General features: G+C 41.5%; 1 protein-coding gene across 9 annotated transcripts in view; it reads right to left on the minus strand.

Annotated features, from left to right (window-relative positions):
* The window catches only part of SEMA5B (semaphorin 5B), a 355,160-nt gene that overhangs the window by 273,898 nt on the left and 56,929 nt on the right, over nucleotides 1-24,333 (minus strand). For 8 of the 9 annotated variants that reach the window (XM_081006115.1, XM_081006112.1, XM_081006113.1 and 5 more), the window contains exon 2: nucleotides 4,008-4,089. The exons of the other annotated variant lie outside the window; for it this stretch is intronic. The gene's annotated coding sequence lies outside the window, so the exon portion shown is untranslated. The remainder of the gene's footprint in view (nucleotides 1-4,007; nucleotides 4,090-24,333) is intronic. 9 annotated transcript variants of the gene reach the window in all.

The following is a 24,333-nucleotide window of genomic DNA, read 5'->3' on the forward strand; positions in this document are numbered from 1 at the left end:
ACATGCAGTACTTATCTGGGAGATTTAAAAGCATAACAGTGGTGGAATTGTGATGCTAAGAATAGCCATTGTCAGAGGTGCCAAGTTAATCTACGGAAGGTGTGTGTGACACATCCCCCTCAACAACTGTGCATATGCACAGGATGTGAACTGAGTACCAGCCGAAATGTGATGCTTCTTTCATTTCCAGCTGACTTGATCGCTAGCTTTAGTTTTAAATGGTATTTGGTGCTGGTCTCTCTTGTTTAGATGCAAATAGCAGCTGGTGGGATTTCTATGTAGTGAGGGATAAATGGGAGACTACCCCCCCAAAAAAAAAATCCCTCCCCATTTAAGAAAATAATAATAATTACATTTCTAGCATAATTTTTAGAAAGACAACATCTGATGCCCCTTTAAATGTGTTGTGGAAGGGGGGTTATATATGCTTTTATTTTTATTATATATTTTGTATTTTTTATATTGTAGTTTTGAGCTGTGAACCACCCTGGGATCTACGGGTACAGGGTAGGTCAATATGCAAATTTAATTAATAATGAGAATAAGAATAAATAAGAATAAGAAGGCCTTTGTTTCTCTCCTTAAATATACAATAGCCCATAAAAGTATGATGGATAATTCTCTGGATAACAAAAGAAACAATTCAGAAAAAAATGTGTAACAAGTGATTAAAAATAGCCAATATTATGTGAAGTGTATTGTTGAAGTAATTCAATTTTTAGATGTCAATCAATTGTCTTTCGGGGTGATTCAGGGTGTGAACAATTAGGAGTAGAGGCAAGCTGGCTCTTTTTACAGTTATTTGCATTTTCTATGAAAAAAGATCAAAAATTGCTAGGAATTGTGATAACAATTCTTGCAAATGCTAAACACGTCAGCACTGAAATCCAATACGAAGTAATCCACATCATGACTAAAATAATTCTAGAAATTATTATGAAGCAAATTAATTAAAGTACTTGTGTAAAATTGCTAGCTTATGAGATTAGGGACAAACAATGTAAAGTGGTACTTTGGTTCCCGAACAGCTTGGCTCCCGAACAAATCGGCTCCCGGATGTCGCAAAAGTAAGTATTCCAGTTTGCGAACGTTTTTTGGAAGCCAAACATCCATTTTGGCTGTCGGTATTGTTTCTGGGGCCAATCAGCCAATCAGAAGCCGCGCCTTGGTTTGTGAACATTTTGGAAGTCGAATGGACTGAGTTCGGGAACCAAGGTACCACAGTATTGTAAATATAGCAATGCTCTCTGATTACAGTCAACAACCATTTTGTTCTGTTCCCAACCCCCAAGTGCATTGGCGTAGTGCACATAAGCACACCGTGGCCCTATTCCACTCTTTTAGCAGCGTGTTTAGGGATGTTTTCGGTTCACCTCCGGGTTCGGCGCCATGCGCGTGTGTGCAATCATGCATCATTTGAACGCATATTTAATTGGCCATTGCCTATAACTTGCAAGCATGAAGCCGACAGAAATATGTGTTGCAATTTACGAGCTTTGTTCACAAAGTGCTTAAAATATAACATCTGAAATTTTGTCAACATTGACTGGCTTACAGTCAAATTATGACAAACTAATTGCCCAATCATATGATGGAGATCTGTCATAAAAGGTTTATCAGCTGGTTTTCAAGCTCTAATCTCTAAAGAACTTATGTGAAAAACTTTGTTCCTGAATTGCTTTAATCACCAACTCTACTTGGTACATGCAATTATCAAAATGTACATGCAATTGAGGCTATACCTGAGATGAAGAAATGTTTTGACAACACATATTTGACAGTATGTGTTGTTTTAAGAAGAAACCTGCTGAAGTTGCTTAGTAAAAACTTTTGACGTTGTAGTATGGCTGTAAAAATGAGAGTTAAATAAAAAAGTTTGTGATTTTGTCTTTAAAAGGCCTGTGAACTAGATAAACTGCCCCCTACTTTTTGTTGTTGTTGTCATTCCCACAACTTTCTAGAAAGGCTACAGGCCTGGATGGAGACAGACAGAAAATTATTTGAAGTGTACACACATAACCTATATGGGTTTCTTTCTGCTGAGTGATTAATTACAGGTAAAACAACCCCACAGAACTTTTGACGCCCTCCTGCCCGTTCCATGGCAGTTCACCCACTGACAAACAACTTTTGAAATGTTTTCCTATTGAGAGCAGTCAGTCAATCAATGTGGGGTGCTGGTCTCTGGAGCAGGGGGTTGGGATAGGGAAGAATCCAGAGCCCCACTGCAGATCTTTGCATCACTGCCAAAATAATTTAAAAATAGGCAATCCCCATAGGGTTTGAAACTAAAACAATCCACAGCACAAGAATTATTGCATGACAGGGATGGGAATTCAACTTCTGGAATGCTAAATGAATGCAGGAAGCAATCTGCCATTTGGCCCTCTGCCCTGGTGAACATAAAGATTGTCAGAAGTCTGTTTAGTCCAGCACTGACTGCAACAGTGATAAGTTCAACGCACCAAGAAAGCTGTTGTTCCTCATAAAACAGCTAGGAGCCCTTCCACCAACTTAGCATACTGTATTTCCAACTCCCCAAACACTCTTCAGACTGCCCATAGATCTGAAAGAGCAGTTCACAATGGACCTGTGTGGTTGGCTCAGTACAGTGGCAAAATACTTGTCTAAGGTGAAGTTTGGAGTTGCAGCCCACACTGCAGCCGTGGAGGTCTATTCAGACCATCTGCCCTCAGCGACTGAATATTCTGGGAGATTTTCCAGGGATAGATCCTGTCAATGCTCTAGTCTCACAATGGCAGGATAAGGTGAAATATCAACATAATCACTCCTGAGCACCCTCTCCAACACTCTGGAGCCCGTTCAGCACCTGGCTTTCCAAAGAATACCTTGGAACATTATTCCTATTGAAATTAGCCAAGCAACTGGAGTGCTGAAGTTTCTCCACCTGTTGAGAAGCATTTTTGTTTCATCAAGCATTCTAGAGAATCCTGTTCATAGTTGGTCAATTTGTCCTGCATTTTATGATGTTTTAATGATTTCCATTGTACTTTTTAGTGCACACTGCTGCAATGTTTTTTTAGTATGATTTAGGAGATTTATAATTACCCTTTAATTACCCCTATTGGCTAGTGGACAGCTGGCTGGGCCAGGAAGGTAATTAATGTCTCCATGTGAAAGAGGGTCCCTGCCTGCTTAAATGAGGCAGTGGTAAAACCACTCCTCAAGAAACCCTCTCTGGATTAAGAAAATCTAAGCAATTACTGGCCAAAGGCCAACCTCCCCTTCTTGAGCAAGATTACTGAGCTGTGTTCATGGACCAGATCCAGGAGCTCTTGGAGGAAACTGAATTTCTGTCGGGATTTGGGCCCAGTTTGGGCCCAGAAACTGCTTTGGACACTTTGTATGATGACCTCTGTTGGGAGAAAGAATGGGGAAATGTGTGTGTGTGTGTGTGTGTGTGTGTTGTTCCTGTTTTTATTGTGCATTTTGTGCATTTATCTTTGCTTTTATATTTTGAACCGCCCTGTAAGCTACAGATGAAGGGTGGTATACAAATTTATAAATAAACTAACCCATAATATATGTATATCCAGGGCTGCACAGATGCCTGTGACATTCTGTAACTCTCAACCATTTCATTGACACAATTATTATTTGGAAAATCTACATGACCTTAACATCAAACTCATTTGCTGGTCTGACATCTTATTGTGAACTCATCTAGCTGTTAATATACAGGCCAGGACATGAAACTGAACTTAATTGTAGAATACTTCAATGATTAGTCATTTTGTAGTTTTCAACCACACACACACACACACACACACACACACACACACAATCATCCCTATTTAGTACTGTTCAGCTTGCACTCAGAATAGCAACTTTGCTCTACTGTGAGTATAGTCTATTTTTTCCAAAAGAAACACATAGCTGAAGCTGGGGCATATTTTGGAGATGGTACAGTGAAGCTCCTTCTTACAGCAACATCCTGTGTATGTGGTGCTACCTTTAGCAAATATATCCAAAGACAGACTGCTTACTGTAGCTGATGTTCTTCAAATAGTCATCTTGGAGACACACTTATTGGGTCTTGAGCCAAACAAATCTTGGAACCTCCTAGAGCTGAAGAAAAAAGAAGAGAGCATTCATCACTCCATTGGGAAGCCCCTGTGCTGTGTCCATGAAACCGCAGAGATTTCACCCCTACCCTTGCTCTTTAACTCCAGGTTAAAGAAGGTTTTGAGATGCTGCTCTGCACAGGTACAGAACTCATACAGAACTCAGAAGGGCCTGCAGAAAATGAGCTCAGATAATTTGATGCTATTATGGTATATTGTTAAAAAGCTTTGCAGGCCTCATGCTTGGTCAACACCTCAATGTGAGACTTACAAGCTACTTCTCATAGCAAAAATGGGAAATCATGGTGCAATAAACAAATGGAACAATGCAGGTTGGGGTCTCAAGAGTGTCCCTGGCCCATTCACCCAGCACTACAACTTTTCTAAGATGGACTATGTTGCCATAGGGGAAAGCACTTGGTACTGGCTTTGCTAAATGCCAGCTGTGACACAGCAGAACCTCTGAAAAGGAAGTGCCAAAGACCTGTGCCACATTCTAGATTCCTGAATTGTTGGGTGAAGCGGATCTTCTTCCTCTACCATCCACCCAGACAGAAGAGCCAAAGTTCCCTGTCCAAATTTAACAAAGGATGTCATTTTCTCCTAAAGCACCACTTCATGGTGTTGGGTGAAGGCCAACACCTGGAATTATAATTCGCAGGTAGTATCGTAAGGGATGAATATTAGCTATAGCTATATAGAAGAACTATAGCTCCAGCATTTGTTTAGGGAGACACAGTACATCAAAGAAATATTAGACTTAATTGCCTGGTGATATCTTGTTTTACCCTTGACAAAATTCCTGGCAAGTCTTTAAAACAATTTGGTCTCATTTTTTTACCCCAGGGTTTGATGAGCAGCATGAAGACAGTTTGCTGCTGTTCACAAAGTCCAAGACTGTCTCTAGGGCATACTCACTGGACAAAAATTCTCCTCTAAAAGAACACTTGTTCACACATGGGAGTTCTGAAAATCTGTTGTTTCTCAGTCTACAATTAGTCAACTGCCTATAAAGCTGGAAGCTTTAAAGGACATTCTTGATCAAAGAAATACCCAGCACTTCTGCATAACTTTGGAGAATAGGACAAATGCTGCACAGGATTCCCAAAAATCATCATCAACTTTAGAGGGCACAAGATATAACTCAATTTCATAACATATCAAACAAAATCCATCCTTGATTAAACACTACAGAATAATTGTTTACAAAAACAAAAGGATGAACAAATAGATGCTACCACTGTATTAAATCTCTAGTGGTGATCAATTTAAATACTAAATAAGAAGCAGATGGTTCATGGACAAATTGGGCTGCTGCAAATGAGGGCTGGTGTGTGGTGTGTTTGTACTTCAGAATGGAGTTGTCAAACTGTTCATGATAGTGCCTCCTCTAGGTACATACATGTAAATTTATTCAGCTTTGACTCTTTAAAATACACTCTATTGTGAAAAGGAATGAGCCCGGTTCAGATATCTTTTAAAATAACTAAAACCACAAGTGTGCAATTACAAATGAAGATGCTCATCCCATTTATTTGTACAGTTAACTCACATCTTGTGCACATTTAACCTGTGTGATTGCAGCTTTACAAACTTGACAGCCAGTGGACTGGCACTGCGCAAATTAAACACACACACGGAGGAAAGCCTAAAAGCTCTTTTCACTGTGAGGAAACCTGGCACAGAAATACTGTATTTTTCCATATATAAGACACCCCCATGTATAAGACGACCCCTGTTTTGTTTTTAACCCAAAATTAAGAAAACAAATCTCTAAATAAGAAGTGAAAGTCCGGACAATCAGCGGTGGCGGAAAGTTGTTGAGCTTTTTTGGGGTGATTGCTTTCAAAGTTTCCAGCACACAATGGTGCCGAAGCAAAGGCAGCAGCTGGGGCACCACACTTCCCAGAGTCTGATAAGGAAGCAAACAGCTTAAAAGCTCTCTGGCTTGTGTGGCGGTCAAGACCCACCCTGTGCACCAGCTTTGGAAAGGTAGGGGTGCCTGCGTGGGAGCAGTTCCAGGGCTGTTTTGACTATACACAAATTCAGCTTTATATGTCATCCCTTGAACATAACCCTCACACAAGTCGCGAGTCAACTGTACTCAGGTTTCCTACTCAAAATCTCGTTTGGAGAAGGCCTGACAGGCAATACCAAAGTGTTGGATCCAACACACTTAATAATCAGTGCCGTGGGCTTCGACAAGCACCTATCCCTTCAGCTCCACATAAATGATATCTTGCATAAACTACATTAACTGCATTTCAAATACCTAAGAAGTCTGCTAGGTGTTGTCAACCTCGTTTTTTCAGGCATGGTCAGACCTCCCTGCCTGCCCACCCACACCCCACCCACCCAAAAAACCCAGGAAGATCTATCAAGTCCCTAGAGGGCTAGACAACATGGCTGGTGGGCTTCCGTGAGCATGGTGGCTGATAAATTGTGTAAACCTGCCTAATCTGAACAAGATGTTAACTCAAAAAAACCATTCCAAAAACAGCCTCTCTTTAATCAATGTGGTGACAGGAGATTTTAATCTTCAAGAATTCTAGGTAAGATAAGCTACTCTAGGAAACACGATGACACTGTAGAGTTCCTATTCCCCAAAACACACTTTGCTTGCAACTATTAACTACACTTTTTGACATGGACCACTTGATTGTGAATATAGCTGGATAGGGAGAGAAAGCTCTAAAAGGTCATGAAGTTTATTTGTTCCTCTTTCCCGTTCATTTTCCCATTAACATCTAGGGTCTTAAAGGCCCTGTAATTTGCAGCTCCTTCTCAGAAGATCAAAGGTGGTTATAAATCATACTTTCATTATAAAATGTATGTTTTTAAGAGTAAACTTCCTTTTCAGTGACATATAACCCCTGAAAGATATTTAGAAGTGAACTGTTCACTGGGGAGAGTGAGAGATAGAGAAGTGGGATATGTCTCCTTAAAAAGCATTTTAGGACCGAATTACTCATGCAAATAGCTGCGAGATTGCCATTCCTTATTATTCCATTGTTATTTCTTGTATACTGTTTTATATTTGTATCTACCGATCTTTAATGTTGATTACGTTGTACAAAACAATTAACAACTATTTATATTAAGGTGGTTGCATTATAATATACAAGCACCTCCCCATTTGTTTGCGGTCAGCATGCGTGTGACCGCTGACATGCATGCCATTTTCAGTGCCAAAGGGGGGGGCAGAACGGAGTGGCATGCATCTTGCCGATGTGCGCAGTGGCTGGGAATGGAACCCCTGCATAAGTGGGGATTCTCCCGTAATCAACTTCTAGATCTGATAAAATTGTATTCAGACTAAGCACTGATTCTTACAATATTTTGTACAGGCACCCAGCTACCTGAATCATTACCTTGCTACTCAGTACATAAGAAACTTTTATTTACATCAAGTAGACCAGTACTGCTTGCTGTGACAATGCACAAGTCAAATATAGGTCTAATTGAAAAGTAGAAATAATAATTTTAAAATATGCATTTTCTCACATACAGGAGGAAGCAAATTCTTGTCCTTAGATATCCTACTTCTACTGAGCTGCAAAATTCAAAACACTTGGTTTCAAGATTTCAAAATTCAGTACTGTCCCAAGGAAAGCAGGCCATTCCAAATAAGCACAAGTGGCACATAAATTCAAAAATCAGGTACATATTCAGTACAAACGAGGAATATGCACATAATGATATAAAAACATGTATTAAAAAGGCACAGTTGGACAGTCTGAAAATGATGTGCTTTTATTGTTCATAATGATACAACTGACAGCAAAAGCTCTTCACATGAGACAGCTTTGAGTAAAATCCAATTAAAAATCCACCTTGGGGAATAGATGTAGCTACTAAACTGGGTCTGAATAATTCTTCTCGTTTAATTTTCTAATTTAATGTTGTTTGTGTATACATTTTTTATTTTTGTTGCAACATATTCAATATGAGTTGTTTTGCAAAAGGAACACAATTCAATTATTACTTAAGAATTTCACATATGAAACCTTAACAACCAATCAAGACTTAATTATAAGGTCAGACCTATCAGTCAACTAAGGAAGACTCCCCAACCCCAGTGCCCTCCAGATGTTTTACACTACAGCACCCATCAGCCTCAACCAAGTTAAAGTTGTAGTACCAAACAGCTGGAGGGTACAAGATTTATGATGCTAAACTGATGCTTTCTGTCAAAGTATAGCCCCCCAATGTTGCCATAACATTGAAACTCTTTTTTCAGGCAAACTCACTAGAACAATATAAACAGAATCAGTTTTATCAAAGTTTATATAGCTATATTCACACCAAACAGTGCAAGTAGTCTGAAGTGCATGAAAATAATATTATTAATGGCTATTGGCCAAGATGGAGAAGATATGAATCCTCACATTTGATGTACTGCTTCAGCCAAGATTCTTGGAAGGTCAAAATGAACAAATATTCCCAGTGAGTAATCTTGTAAACCCTGCATAAAAACACATTCACAGTACAAAGCATTCATGGGAACAGTATACTAGATGTTCTGATCTTGAAAGCCTCTTTTTAAAAAATGAACCAGGTTTGGGGAGATTAACCCTAAATGTAAATAGAGACATTGGTAAAATGTCAAATCCCAGCCAATCTATGCCTCTTTCACTGTCCAGCTGAGACAGCTGCAGGCTCTGAAAATAAATGGGTACTTTTCCAGTGGGAAAACACACTGTCCCAGTATCCTGGAGGCTGGCAGGAAAAATCAGCTTAGCCAAAGACCGAATGATCTTATTCAACAACTATGATTCCCACGGAAATAGAACAAGGTCCCTGATAATGTCAAAATAACAACAAAAATGGAAACTGAAAATATGACAGTGGTCAAACGACACAATACATAAGGTTTCACTTACTACATTACAAAGAAATCTGCTCAGTGAATGTGTACAGCAAGATATTATACTTCATTGCTCATTTAGCAACAGCAGAGTAAACGAAAAGCAGTACTGCGGGGCTATCAGCCAACACTATCCCTTTTGAAGTTTGCTCAGCAATCAGACATCAGGATTTGTTATTGTGAGTTTACCATTAGGAAGAAAACCATATACTAATTCTGGGAACTGTACACGTATAGTTCTTGACATGTACTATACCGAATTCCACAGGGAGGCAACTTAAATTATCCTACCATAATATGGGAAGAATGCAGCACTTTTAGATCCCACTAATTTAAAGATGAGTATCTTAAATAACAGAGGGTCGTGTTTAAACTTCCTAATGCACTTAATGGGGCTTGGGAGTGTTTATGTTCTATCTCAACCAGCAGTTCCAGCCAGGGGACAAGACTGAAACCCAAAAAGGAAGAGAGTTATGTAGCAGGTCATGTACCAGTTCCAGATCCAGGAATATTACATACCCAGCAGTGCAAGAGTCCACACCCACTACTGCTGGTGTAAAATAATCTGTGATGTGGGCAGTAAATATATATGGAGGTATGCACAGATGCTGCATAAACCTCCCACTCCTATGTTTATATATAAGGATCATGGCAATAGATATAACATGTCACAGCACAGGAACAGTGGTGTGATGTCTGGGTATAGAACAATCAGTTTCACTAATGCATAAACCAGCCTATAGAAAAGTCAGTATCCAGGCAAGATGAAGCCTTTACCCCATAGGAACTTAAATCCAACCCATTCAAGACTTCCAAGTATCTGTTTAAAGCAAGCTTGTATTCCAGTCATGTTTTTCCCTTTGAGAAGATGATGGCATCTGACTCCAAAGCAGACAAAATCTAGCATGAAGATGCTGCAAGATTTGACATTTTTCATGTAGCAGCAAGTCAGTATGACACTTGCAAGCATAGTGTAACTAAGTAAAGCTTTGAGCCCACTGATAATAGGCAATGGGTGGCAATTACATTCAAAGATTCAAAAGGAAGGAAATGAGAAGTACAGAGGCAGTGAATAGTACAGCCTTGATTTTGGTCCTTGAATTCCACAGTAGACTCCGCATAACCTTCATATAACCTCCAATGACTCATAAATGAAGCTTGAAAGTCTAGCCCTACCATACCCAAACTCACTCAAAATCCCTTGTTTCCACAAATAGACTAAAAAGAAAAAGAAAAGAAAGCGACATTTGTGTCTTCACTTACCCACAGCCTTCAATCTAAGAGCATTCAAACATGTTGGTCTACCTTCTCAGCATTCTTGACAATAGATCAAGATTCAGAAAAGTCACAGTGGTCTCTCGTGTGCAATTACTGGCCCTCTTACAGTCTCACCTTATCCAACTTTCTGTTACAGTCCATGACTCTCAAGGCAAGTGATTTCCCCCAATAACTTTTCAACACCAGTCACTCGGAACCCATTGAGGGAGACTGTTGTAAGCTCAGAATCAGGGTACTATAGTCTTTTAGATAAGCATGCATGGCCACAAATGAATCATTATGGTTCTAAATATATAAAAATAAGCTGATGTGATAAGCAATTAATGCTCTTGGGCTAAACACAGGGACAATGGATAAAATCATCATGGGTACAGAAAACCATAAAAAATGTTGCTCAAAATTCTCACCCAAACAAATGTATAGTTCATTCATTTTAATATTATGTATTCCATAAGTTCTTACTGTGCATTTAGGACTTTGTAGTCCTTGTTACTCTTCCTGGCTTAAATAAAACTGATAAAACTCTCTGAAGCACTAGAAACATAGCAATGCAAAACATCCAACTAAGGGTGGAAGAGCATTTTGTTTGATTCTTGTTTTTGAGTGAAGTGACCTAATTTGCAGCTCCTGGACTATTACATCCATCTGAATATAATCAGCCTTTGAATTTCCAAGAATTTAGTAATACAGTTCTCAGCTCATAAAACATACCAAAATGTTTTAAAATTTGCATATTTGAGAGTAACATTGATACATGCATTCATGGGAACAAAATTCTTATTTTATTGTGATAAAACTTGATGGGTTTTTTTTAAAAAGGATATTAAAGTGAAAACAGGACAGAGAAGACTTATGAATGAGTACATGAGAAAGTGGCACTGTCTAGAAACAGACTGATTTGTCTATCCATGGATACAGGGGGTTAAGACAATGGGCTGGTTCAGTCAACCATATCTTGGAGCAATAAGTGAGATGTGAATAACCTTTCCCCCAAGCATACAACCATTATGTCCCTCTCTTCATGAAAGCCTCAACTAAAGCTGGTAGCCACTAATTAACCATTGTTTCAAATTTCTTCCAAACTGGAAAAAAAAAGATTACTGACTTTGGAACATGCCAGGATATTAAAGCAACTTCAGGCTATGGTTCACTATCCTGGCTTGTTTCTAAGCTGTTACCATACTCCCTTGTTTTGCTCATGATGTTTGCTCACAATAGAGTTGTATGTGCAAGCATGTAATTCAGCTTACTGAGCAGAGCTAAGATTGCCCAAACACAATTTAATGCTTGGCAACATCCAAACTCCCATTGTAGCGACACAGACCACAAGAAAAGAAATGTAGGGAAATGAACCCCTTAAAACCTTTTCCAAACTAACATTTGTAAAGGCTTAGCAAAAAAGAAAAAATAGGGACACCTCATGGTTCCCAAAGTAGTTGAACCCTATGAATTTATCGGCAAGGGCTTACTCAAGCCTTCCACTAGAGAGTAATCTGGAACTCAAGAATGCTTTGCAACACTCACTTTTAGTGACCTTGCCAAGTCACTTCCGGACTCAAGAGTTCCCACTTGTGAAGCAGAAACGATGACGCCTACTCATTTCCCTAGTAAAGTTGCAAGGATTTTAATACTTGCAAAATCTTCGAAGGTGAAAAGAAATGTCACTGATTTTTCTTCTTTTAGCACAGACATTCAGGCATGAGGGGGTGAGAAGAGACACTATAGCACTTAACAGGTGAACCAAGTTAAGACTTCTTATTTAATTGCAATAGTTTTGAGAAATCTTTTTGTAAAAATGTACATACCGTATATACTTGAATATAAGCCGACTTTTTCAGCATATTTTTTATGCTGAAAAAGCCTGCCTCGGCTTATACTCGAGTGAGGCGGGCGGCTGCAGAGGGACAAGCGGTGAGAAAGAAGCAAAGGCAGGCACAGGAGCCGCGGCTGGGAGAGGCGCTGCACTGTGCCTCTCCCAACTGGACTCCTATGCCTTCTCTTGCGAGCGGCAGAGGCGGAGGGACGAGCGGCTTCTCCTTCCTCTTCCGCCACCTTTTCGGGCTGCTCCTTTCGGGCTGCTCCTTTCTCCTCCTCCTCCACTTCTCCCACTGTCAACAGCGGAGGAGGAGCGAGCAGCCCAAAAGCAGCCCTGCTTGTTCTTCCTCATCCGCTGCCGCCACCACCAGGTTTGTGGTGTGGTGAACCAGCTTATACTCAAGTCAATAAGTTTTCCCAGTTTTTTGTCCTAAAATTAGGTGCCTCGGCTTAGATTTGGGTCGGCTTATACTCGAGTATATACGGTAATACGACGGTTATGAGAAATCATCTTACATCATTCTATGGAGAGATCCCCCGCCCCCCGCCATTAAAATTGGCTATTTTACTGTTTCAGAATGATGGGGTATAATGTGAGCCACAGTTTTCTCCAAGCCTTTAATTTATTAGGGGGTGATGGAACCAGGCCTGGAAAAGGAATAAACAAGCAGAGATATGACAAAACGAAGGTGGTGGAAGACATGACTTTAAAGGCACAGAATATAAATGAAATGCAAAGTGTATGTCTCTTGAGGGGAAGAGGAGGTGTACACATTCCTCCAACAAAAACTCACAGAAGAGAGAAAAATGATCAATTTTTCATATATCAGTATGTGCAGAGACTCCTCAGGGGAGAGGCTTGGAAAAAATGAAGTCAAAACCGGTAGACATTATGAAGAAGTTGGAAAGAAGAGCTGTGATAAAAGAGCAAATGAAATGGAGATTACTAGATGTTCAGAGAAGTATTTGGTGGGGACAGGTCAGCTCACAGGCTATTTTAACAAGATGACAACTGACACCCGAGCCAGAGCAAAGGCTGCCATCCTAAATAGAGCTTTGGACGTTATCACATGCTGTTTACCAACCAACAGATACAAAATGGTGATGCGTAAGTGTTCATGATCATTGCAGAATAATTCATTTTGTTTTGCGGTCAGACTCACTTCTAGCCTTCTTTTTCTACAGCAAACCACAAAGCATAAGGCAGATTGTTCTAGGTCAGCCATCTTCAACTCAGCATTTTCCAGATATTGGGACTACAACTCCCTTCATCCCTGTCTGCTAGTCATGCTGGTTGGGGCTGATGGGATCTGGAGTCTAACAACATATGGAGGGGAGCAGGTTGGGGGAGGCTATTTTAATTATTTAGATGAATCTGGTTGTTGCACACTCATTTTATGGACAGTGCATTATGGTTAACCAAAAAGATCTCTTTACCCTGGCCTCTGGCATATGAGATAGATAAATAGATAGATATTTAGGACCCACCATATTCTTTTAATTCTGTTTCTTTTACCTGTTATTAATATTGTATTTTTAAATTGCTGTAACCCATCCTGATATCCTGGAGTGAAAGGCAGTTAAGAAATTGAATCAACAATAATGATGACAATTATCATCACACTACTGGCTAGGGGAGAGAAAACAGCAAAGTTTATGTGTGTGCCTATTTTGCTATGTGCAAACCTACAGCCAATTAAAGCTTCCCGATGCTTATACCTACAGTAAAACAAGTATGATAGCTATGCACACACATTAATTTCCTATATTAGTATATACCTGTTTAGGAAAACATAATGCAAGAAGTGATTATGTTGTGAATTGAAACTGAAAGATCAGTCAGGCCCTTCTGCAACAGTGGCCATTAATTTCCAAGGTTAAAAACAAGCTTAGCAGTGGTGGTTCTTTGTTAGTGGAATTTGCTCCACAGGAGAGAATCCAACTCAATTCTGAGTGACCCCTTTTAAAGGGGGTCATGGGAAACGCTTTGGTCCCCCCCACTCCATTCCAGGCATTTGATCTGTAGGATGCTGGAAGTCAAAACCGAAAAACTACTCCATTTTATAGTACTTTGGTGTTACTGATTTTAAGAGTGAGTTTTTTAATGCCCAGTTGGTATTACTGTATTTTATATTCCCTGTAAGCTGCTTTGAGAACATCTCTTGAAAAGCAGGATACATATTTAATAATAAGATGTCCTAAGGGGACTGACAACATTGCTGGGTTCAGTGTTTTCCCAAATGCACTACACACCAGGGGCATGAACACAGAGAGACAAATTCGATTTTTTTCACTTACTGAATTAGCTACACACACACACACGTGTCAAAGGTACTCAGTACATTAAATTATCCAGGATCCAGCAAGGCAGCGGTAGATAGGGCAATAAAAAACAATCAAGTAGGTAGAAACTCAGAAGGCAGGCAAAGCAAGCAGGTGAAGTGAGAGTGTGTCTGACAGGCACAAAAGAACAACTGCTTCCCTAATCTCAGAGCAGCAGAAGCTCCTTGGATTTGACAAAGGCCATCAGCAAAGGATTCTCAACTAACTTCATTGCCAAAGGAGAAGAGAACAGGTCCTCTTCCAGAAGACTAGCTGGTAAAAATATACACAGCAGAGGGAAGAATAGAAATTGAGAAATGGAGTCTTGTAAGACTCTGCATTAGGATCATTGCTCTTTAACAATCTGGAGTTTGCAGGTATCAGGATATAGTCTGAAGGCACATGAGGTCAACACCTTGCTGAAGCTAAGGAGGTCGGTTCAGTGTTCTGACAGATGACCACATGTACCATTCCTTGAGTTCCATGATGGATTTATTTAAAGACATTTGTATGCCACCTTTCATTTCTTACAACCCTCCCAGGGCAGCTAATAACAAATAGCTTGAAAACCCACCAGAGCAGCAAAGCTAATAACTTCTATGAACCTAATAATAATAATAATTTATTATAATTTATTATTTATTATTAATATTATTAATAATAATATATTATTTATACCCCGCCCATCTGGCTGGGTTTCCCCAGATATTAAAAATAATATAGCATCAAACATTAACAACTTTCCTAAACAGGGCCCTGAAGATGCCTTCAGTTGTCTTTTAAAAGTAAAATAGTTGCTTATTGCCTTGACATCTGCTGGGAGGGCAGTCCACAGGGCACGTGCCACTACTGAGAAGGCCCTCTGCCTGGTACCCTGTAACCTCACTTCTTGCACTGGGAACTGCCAGAAGGTCCTTGGCGCTGGACCTCAGTGTCCAGGCTGGACAATGGGGGTGGAGATGCTCCTTCAGGTATACAGGTATACAGGTATAAATGTTGATTAAAACAGTTTAAGCAACATATTGTCATGCTGGACAAATAGAAAAAGACTTCACCTGAAGCTGAAAAGGCATCAAATTCAGCGCCAGTCAGGCATCTGTGGGGGAAAGCTCTCTACATGCAGGGAGCCATGACTAAAGATGCCCTGTCTCCAGTCACCACCTACCCCAGAGCAATGCAAAGAAAAGGCGCAACATTTGGACCGACTCATGTACGATTAAGGGCTTTAAATGGTAAGCACCAGCATGACTGTTTTAGAACTAGTGAGATACAGTCATTTCAGGTGACCTCAACAAGTATCCTAGCAGTGGTAGTTTGCATTTACAGTGGTACCTCGGGTTAAGTACTTAATTCATTCTGGAGGTCCGTTCTTAACCTGAAACTGTTCTTAACCTGAGGTACCACTTTAGCTAATGGGGCCTCCCGCTGCCGCTGCACCGCTGCCGTGCAGTTTCTGTTCTCATCCTGAAGCAAAGTTCTTAACCCAAGGTACTATTTCTGGGTTAGCGGAGTCTGTAACCTGAAGCATCTGTAACCCGAGGTACCACTGTACTCAAGTTTCAGAGAAGTCTTCAGGGTCAGCCCCAGGAACAACCCATTTCAATAATGTGATCTGGAGGCTCCCAGGGCACCTATAACTATAGGTTACAGTTATAGAGGGAGTTGTAGCCAGTGAAACGACCTAAGCCAACGAAAGTCACTGCATGACATAGTTGCCAACTGGTTCCCCAGTGACAAAGCTGCATCCATGGCATCCACAGACACTGAACCTGAAACACTTCCACCATGTGAAAAATTAGCTTTAGTTTACTAGCCTTCAAACAATCTATTCCTATTCTCAGACACTGATTCAGAACCCAATTTAGAATCCAGTGTAAAAGAATAACAGAGCCAAGGGTGTCATTGGCCTACTGATACCACCTCTCCAAATCCCTTCTTTTCAGCAATTTTATGGAGCTTTCCATAACATTATCATGGAGATGTGTGAAATTTAAAAAATGATTTTTGGCATAACTTGTGGAAAATGTCCTAAGGTTGACCTTGGGGAAGGGGGGAAAAAAGATATTCCTAAACCAAATGAGAATACATAACTGGTTAATTACCTTGAAAGAATGAGCTAATTTGCTTTTTCTTCATATTCCCAGAATGACAAAAAGCCAGAATAAAAGATATGTCCCTTGATAAAAATTGAAATATTACTCCATGTCCAACCATGGTTTGATTCTGCTACACATAATCAAATTCAGAAACAGCCTCAGGCCAAGAAATGCCTGTACCTCAGACTGAACTGAGTGCTCTGCTGATAAACATCAGCTCGGAAATAGTAAGCAATTGTTTCCTCTCAAGCAGTTCTGGTGGCTCAAGGACCTGAAAGTGCTTGAATTTTAGAAGTTACCCTGCTGAATCTCTAGATTTATTCATCTCATAACCCTCTCCATCAAGGCCTAATTTACACAAATAAGCAGACACACAAGGGCCACTTGCAATCCACACAGACAACCTATTCACTGACAGTTTTCACACTATTACGGAAAACCAAAGGGAATGATTTCCAAAAGGCACATTGAACCTGGTGGATCTTCATAAGCACAAACAACCTGGCATACAGGGAAGCCCCCCCCCCCCCCCAGTAGTAAGGATTTCAAAGTGCACAGTGTTAAAGTCTAAACAAACTCTCAAACCTATGCCTGTTTACCTTGAGTTCAATAGGGCTTACTGCCAAGTAAGGAGGGCTCCACAAATTCCATTGCAAACATTCCTTCCATCTCTGGCGAGTATGATGAGGATTTGCACTTCTCCACGTCTTGGAGAGGACAGAGATTCAGTCATTCACCCACAGCATGGGCAACGCTCCCCACCCCCTTCTTAAGCTTCAAGTCAGAGAAGGATCATCAGAGATCTTGAATCAGGGGTAGCTAGCATGGTGCCCTCCAGATAATTATGGACTACAACTTCCTTCATCCTTGACTACTGGCTATGCTGGCTGGGGCTGGTGGGTGTTGTAGCCCAAAAGAGCTGGGGACCGTCACTTTGGCCATCTTGTCTTGCGTTGTAATTTAGAGTCACTCACAATGCTTCTGAAGTATAAAGGTAAAGGGACCCGTGACCATTAGGTCCAGTCGTGGCCGACTCTGGGGTTGCAGCTCTCATCTCGCTTTATTGGCCGAGAGAGCCGGCGTACAGCTTCCAGGTTATGAGGCCAGCATGACTAAGCCGCTTCTGGCGAACCAGAACAGCGCACAAAAACGCCGTTTACCTTCCCGCCAGAGCAGTACCTATTTATCTACTTGCATTTTGACTTGCTTTCGAACTGCTAGGTTGGCAGGAACAGGAACCAAGTAATGAGAGCTCACCCAGTCGCGGGGATTCGAACCGCCGACCTTCTGATCGGCAAGTCCTAGGCTCTGTGGTTTAACCCACAGCGCTACCCGCGTCCCTTTCCGAAGTATAGGGCAATAGAAATTGTGTGTGTGCATTACTCACAGGCAGGACAGTGCCACGTTCACTCAGAAGAAGTGCCACACTTTTAGCCCTGGCCCAGCCACATGACACACACCAGAATTTATCTGAGAACTCAGTCACAGCAGATGCACTTTTTAAAAAAAAAAAAAATTATTGATTTGCAAAACAAATAGAAGTGAACATGAGATAAAGCTAAATATGACTGGACCATTGCTTTGGCCAGGCAAGAGAGGGGAAAGGATGGAACTGACCACTTTGTAAGTTTTATAGGTCAAAGGAGGAGTTGTGGGAAACCACAACAGAGCAAGATTGAATGTCCCTGAAACAGCCAATCAGGGGAAAGAGAAAGGCACCCAAAGAAATAAAGTAATAAATGTCAAGTATTTCGAAATAAATTGGTATTTAATCAGAGCAATTGTCTTAAGATTTTGTTTGTTCATGGGCATAACAAAAGTCTACCATATAGATGCAGAGTCCTCTGGTTCAGTATCCCTCTTCAGTACTTTCAAATGGTTGAACAGGAGAGGCGGGCACTTTCAGCACACACAACAGTGTGTGTGTGTGTGTACATACGTCTATCTCCAATTCCCTTGGCAAGAAACTTGAGGCCTATGGTCTCTTATGATTTCTTCTGCACCAAAAGATCCAGCCACTCTCATTTTGAGGGTCAGAAAGTGAAACAGCGAGTGCTTTACACTCCAAATAACCCTCAGACAAATCATTTCCTTATTCTACCTGGCAGCCTCCTACAGACCTATTGCCAGAGGGCTCACTGGAATCTTATTAGGAGCTTTTGCACATTGCATAAACAGACCTGCACACCCCTCTGCCCTAAAAGCCTTGCAACTTAACACGCAGAGCTGTTCCACCTAGACTAGGCCCCCTTCAGAGCCCATCAGAAGGTTATACAACTATTCAGTCAGTCATAAAAGGGGCCCTGAGGAGGAAACTCATCAGGGAGCTGCAAAACCTTTAACAGCTGGTTAGTACAGCCTGGTCCAGTATCAGAAAATGTATATTTCTGCTCATGTTAATGGACCTTGTACAATAAACATTTCACTGACAGGGCAAAAAACTCACCTAGCCAAACCTTTAACTTGAATTCTGCATAGATTCAGCCTACCCTGGACATGCATTGGCCTTCACCACCAATTTCTCTGTCAACTCTATGGCTTCATATCTGCAGCTAACCATTGCAAATGTGAACTGTGAAAAGTAGAAGACACCATGACCTGTATTTAGCATTATTTGTTAGCAACAAAATGCCTAACAGGCTTGAGTGTGCTCTCTTTGTGTGGGTTTTCTAATCCATTTTAGAGTAGCCTAACTCCGCCTCTCATTTAAGAAGGATTTCTCCTCCTTCCCAAATCCCTCGCCATTCACCAGGCTACTGGGGCTGCTGGGAGTCCAACAACATCTGGAAAGCCACATGGTTCCCCATCCCACTTCTGGGTCCTGGGGAAATACACTTCCTCCTCTCCTCCCTGCTGGCTCAGCAACAATGCTTTAAATAATGGTTTTGGTCTCCCCAAACTTAAGCCGTATTCACTTGCAATTTAAATTGGATTTTAAAATAGCCAGGCTAATAGATACAAGCAAAACCTATGTTGCAACTACCTTCCTTTCCCATATGGAATTGACCTGACCAGTGACCATTTACACTTTCCCCCCTTCCACAATATTGTGAATTAATAATAGCGGATTCTCAGCTTTTGCTATGAATCTCCGCGCTGAGCCTGTTTTACAAACCCAGCATTATCTAATTATAGCTCCCTCCATTTAATTGCAATGTACCCCTGCCCTATTTCTTCTACATCTCTGTGTGGAGGGGGCGGGGGGGGGGAGGTTGCAATCATCCTTCGTTTGATGAGGCCTCATTTAAAATTCCACGGCTTTGCTGCACGGACTTAACCGTTAAACTGATTTATGTTGCATAAAAGATCAAATCAGATCACACCTTGTGGCCAAATAACCATTAAAAGGTTTCTGTAAAGATCATTAATTCACCTCCCTGGACAGTTAGTTTAGTAGTAAATATGACTGAGATGACTTTATCCAGTTAACCTTAATCAATCTGTTATCATGATTGGTCACCTTACCCTAAATAACATCAGTATGGGAAAGGGGGAGGGCACTACATTTAACGTGCAAGTTAATGAACAAGTGAACTGCATTATGACTTGGTCTGACCCCCACACCTACCAAAGTCAATGGAGAGATTAAGTGGAATGGGCCCTTAGGTCATGCACCCGGTTAATTACCCTGAAAACTTTCATACTATCACACTACAGTGAGCTCCCAAAACTCAGATGTGGAAAAGATTACAGCAGGGGCACATCACACCAACTGACACTACTCATCAAGCACACTGCTTGCTTCTGCAAGGGCAGGATAAATTGCCCCATTAAAAATACATCTAAGGACGCAATCTTATACCCACTTTCAATGAGCCTCACTGAAATCCATGGGACTGACTTCCGAGTAGACAAGCCAAATGTTACACCGTCAGAGGCTTGCTTTTTCAGTCTTGACGGCAACAACGCTATTTGGAACTGAACTATTTCAAATCTAACCAGTGGTCTGTAGTTTTGACAAAATCCACCTGAACATGCAGCATGATGGATGAGGGAGAAGCCTAAGTGGCAGCTTCAACCCCAGTGATATAGCACCAGTAACAGAAATCCAGTTTTGGTCCAAAAGATTTGAGAACTGGGTTTGGATGTGGAAGAACAGAGTTTGAAGCTCAGGTTAATGATTAATTTCGGTCTCATCTGCAGCATGGAGACACTCATGTCCTCAGCCACAATGTATGCCTGCAATCAGACTGCTGTCATAATGAAACAGATGAGGACTGTAAAGCACTCTGCAGGCTAAAAAGGCTGCACACATTATTACTATCACCCCTGTGTATCATAAGAATGGGCTGATAGTCAGTTCCTGTGCGGTCCTACCCTACTTTAACAAATAAAAGTGGTAAATACAGCAATGGACAGCAGTCCTCTTCCCTGATATATAAGTGTACGTGGGATGGGGTGTGTGTGTGTTCAAGCAGCACCCATGGGTGCCAGTACACACCCCAGGACCTCCCTATGGACCCCATTAAAGGTCACTGTAAACATATTCTCAAAAATCCACAATGCACAAGTGACTGTTTGCAATCACTTGGTCTGTCCTGCATTTAGTAAAATGCCTTACAGATATCCTTGTTTCACTGGTTGTCAAGTTTGCACATCTATCCTTCCTTCTGTTCTGGACACATGAGAGATACTAAGAGCTTCTCTCTGTGAGCAACCACAATGGCGGCTGATGTGGTGGCTTCCTCCTCCAGTGAAGGAGGGACAGTTCAGGTGGGGGGAACTTTGCCTTCACCATCTTGTGGTCCTGCCCCCTTTGCTGCCCTTTTGGATGCAACAACCATTTTGGGTTATGACATGTACTCACAGCAGCCATTTTGTGGCTGGCGCCCATGGCACTCTCAAAATTCCACATGTATCAACCCCAAAGGGTTGGCAAGCCCTACAGGGCATGTCAGAACACTATGGGTTTTTGTTTTTTTTACACCTTAACTGCAGCAAAAAAAGAAAGAAAACTCCAGGTGATCTACATCAGAGGATTTAGTGAGAAGTTTCAACTCTCTCCAAGTTTAAGAATTGGCCAATTTTGCAGGCTACATTTTATGTTGCTGACTGATAAGGCCTTTCTGTATTGTGCTCTCCCGCTATCACTGAAGCAGTCCTCATGCACTGGCACCGTGTTAGAAATCTAAACAAGCAGATACATACTTTAAAATGCTCATTACACTCTTTACACCTCTTCCGCTTATTCAAAACTCCAGGAGCCAGTAAATTACAAGCAGTGTTTCAGTGGTGTAAATGAAATGAGACTCTGCCTCAAATGGTACCAAATTATTATTGCTTCCCTCCTGGATCAGTTTCACTATCGCACCCAGTGGAACAAAGCCTCTTTGCTATCACACTCTTGCATTTGGTATTCAGGCAGTGAATCAGTAAATCACAACTCCCTGCCTGAAAGGATTCACTCTGTCTGGATGCAATTCACCGTTTTGTGTGCTCATTTTGTTCAGGGTGAGAGACACCTCATACTTCTTTTCTATGCTCAACCACAGGTTACTCCAGCTTCCCCAAATTTTACATGCAACCCTAAGAATAGGGAATGGAACTTCTCTTATTCTGCAAAAGTACACTCTCTTGAGTGTTCCGGAAAATGTAAGAGTGGTCCTGCTGGTTCAAGAACAAAGACCCATCAAGTGAAGCATCCTGTTCTCACAGTGGCCAACCAGATGCCTATGGGAAGCCCACAGGAACCCCCCACATTAAACGGGGATTTCAGAGTATACACACACACACAAACGGCTCAATAAGCATATAGCCATTAGGATTTAAAAAGTATGTTACAAGGTATAAGGTAAAGGTAAAGGGACCCCTGACCATTAGGTCCAGTTGTGACCAACTCAGGGGTTGTGGCTCTCATCTCGCTTTATTGGCCAAGGGAGCCGGCGTACAGCTTCCAGGTCATGTGGCCAGCATGACTAAGCCGCTTCTGGCGAACCAGAGCACTTTGATGTGCTTTTGCACTTGCACTTTGACGTGCTTTCGAACTGCTAGGTTGGCAGGAGCAGGGACCGAGCAACGGGAGCTCACCCCGTCACGGGGATTCGAACCGCTGACCTTCTGATCGGAAGTCTTAGGCACTGTGGTTTAACCCACAGCACCACCCGCGTCCGTTACAGGTATAGGAGGGAGGAAAACGAGAGCAAGTTTTGTCACCATCAAACAGATTGATTGACTGATTGATTAAATATGTATACCACCCTACACCCACAGGTCTCAGGGTGGTTCATAGGATAAAGCCACAATATAAATACACAAAATACATAATCAAAATAAAAACAAAGCAACCCAGTAACAAGCCCCCACCCACACATTTTTAAAGTGAATTGGTTAAAGAACGTTTTTGCCTGATGCCTAAAGGTATACGTATAATGAAGGTATATCTCATACACCTGGGGAGAGCATTCCACAAACGGGCAGCCACTGCAGAGAAGGCCCCTTCTCATGTTGCCACCTTCTGGACCTCTTATGGAGGAGACACACAAAGAAGGGCATCTGAAGGGTCCAGGTAGGTTCATATTGAAAGAGGTGGTCCTTGAGGTACTGCGGTCTTGAGCTATTGACGGCTTTATAGCTCAAAACCAGCACTTTGAATTGGGCCCAAAAACTGATTGGTAGCCAGTGCAGTTGGACCAGGATCAACACAGATAACCTACCTTTAGTTTGCTCCTTTCTCTAGCACATGTTGGCCTTCCCTGTTTCAGAACTGGAACAAAATAATGATATCGCCAAACACAACAATTAAACATTCATTTCTTTTATTGCTCGAAACTGAGGTGGTTTCACCCCAGCGCTTCATGGCAGGACGAGGCAGCTTGCCCCCCCACCTGGTGCTACTCTGCTGAGGGGTGGGCAGCTGTGTGCCTCTCAACGGAGAAGTGGGATACCTGCCCACATGGGCAGCCAAGGGAGGTATGAGGGCCAGAGCGAGATGACCGTTTCACCCAGCAGTATATCACTGCAGCTTGTTTCTCCCTTGGCGCACTGGGCACTGGTGGCAGAAGGGCTCAGGAGCAGCAGCGATTTCACTCATGATATACCTCTAGGTAAAGCTGCCATTGCCCTGGCCTACAGGGGAGGAATTGGATGCTCTATGAGGCTATTAAACATACGTCTGGTCCTGTTGGCATTTGTTACCGTTTGCTAGAGCAGAGCTTAAGCTGATAAGGCCGTTAAAAATAAAAATGAAAATAAGCAGGTTTGCACATATGTTAAGAATTGCACTGATCGGGAATTATTTATTGAGCCAGGTCTGAAACGCATCAACGATGGAAAGCAAGTTCCTTGAAGTCGATTAATTTTAACACCCTGCTGTGTTACTCGTCACACAAATAATTAAAATTTGTAAAATTTATAGGATATTAAATCCAAGCCCCATTGGACATGGACTGAGTCAAAAGCGGATTGCTGGTAGTTTTTATGTCAAGTCTCTGAACGCGTAATACAGCTTCCTTTGCGGCAAGTCTGATTCCTCAAGGACATGCTAATTAAACAAGCAACTATCTGAAATCAATCACTGCAAAGTCAAATTGACGTATTTTTTTTCAAAGGCTACATTTTCTCCCTCTGTTGCAAAACATCAATTTACAAGAGAGAGTGTGTCTGCGTACACACACATATACACACATAAAAGCTCATGCCTCATACAAGGCCTATCTACAAAGAAAAAAATTGACTCTGGTGATAGCAGCTAATTTAAATAATTCTCATCTTTGATATAAAATAACATACATCTTGTGTGGGCAAGAGTCAGATTCTGGCCTGAAAATTATCCTTCAAATTACAGTCTTGATCATGCTACAGAAATGCAACGTGTCAAAACTATTGTTGTTGTAATGTCCGTTGCACACCGCATTTAGTCTATAAATACACC

The sequence above is a fragment of the Podarcis pityusensis genome (assembly GCF_964106645.2).
Source record: "Podarcis pityusensis genome assembly, chromosome: 1".
NCBI classification, from domain to species: domain Eukaryota; kingdom Metazoa; phylum Chordata; class Lepidosauria; order Squamata; family Lacertidae; genus Podarcis; species Podarcis pityusensis.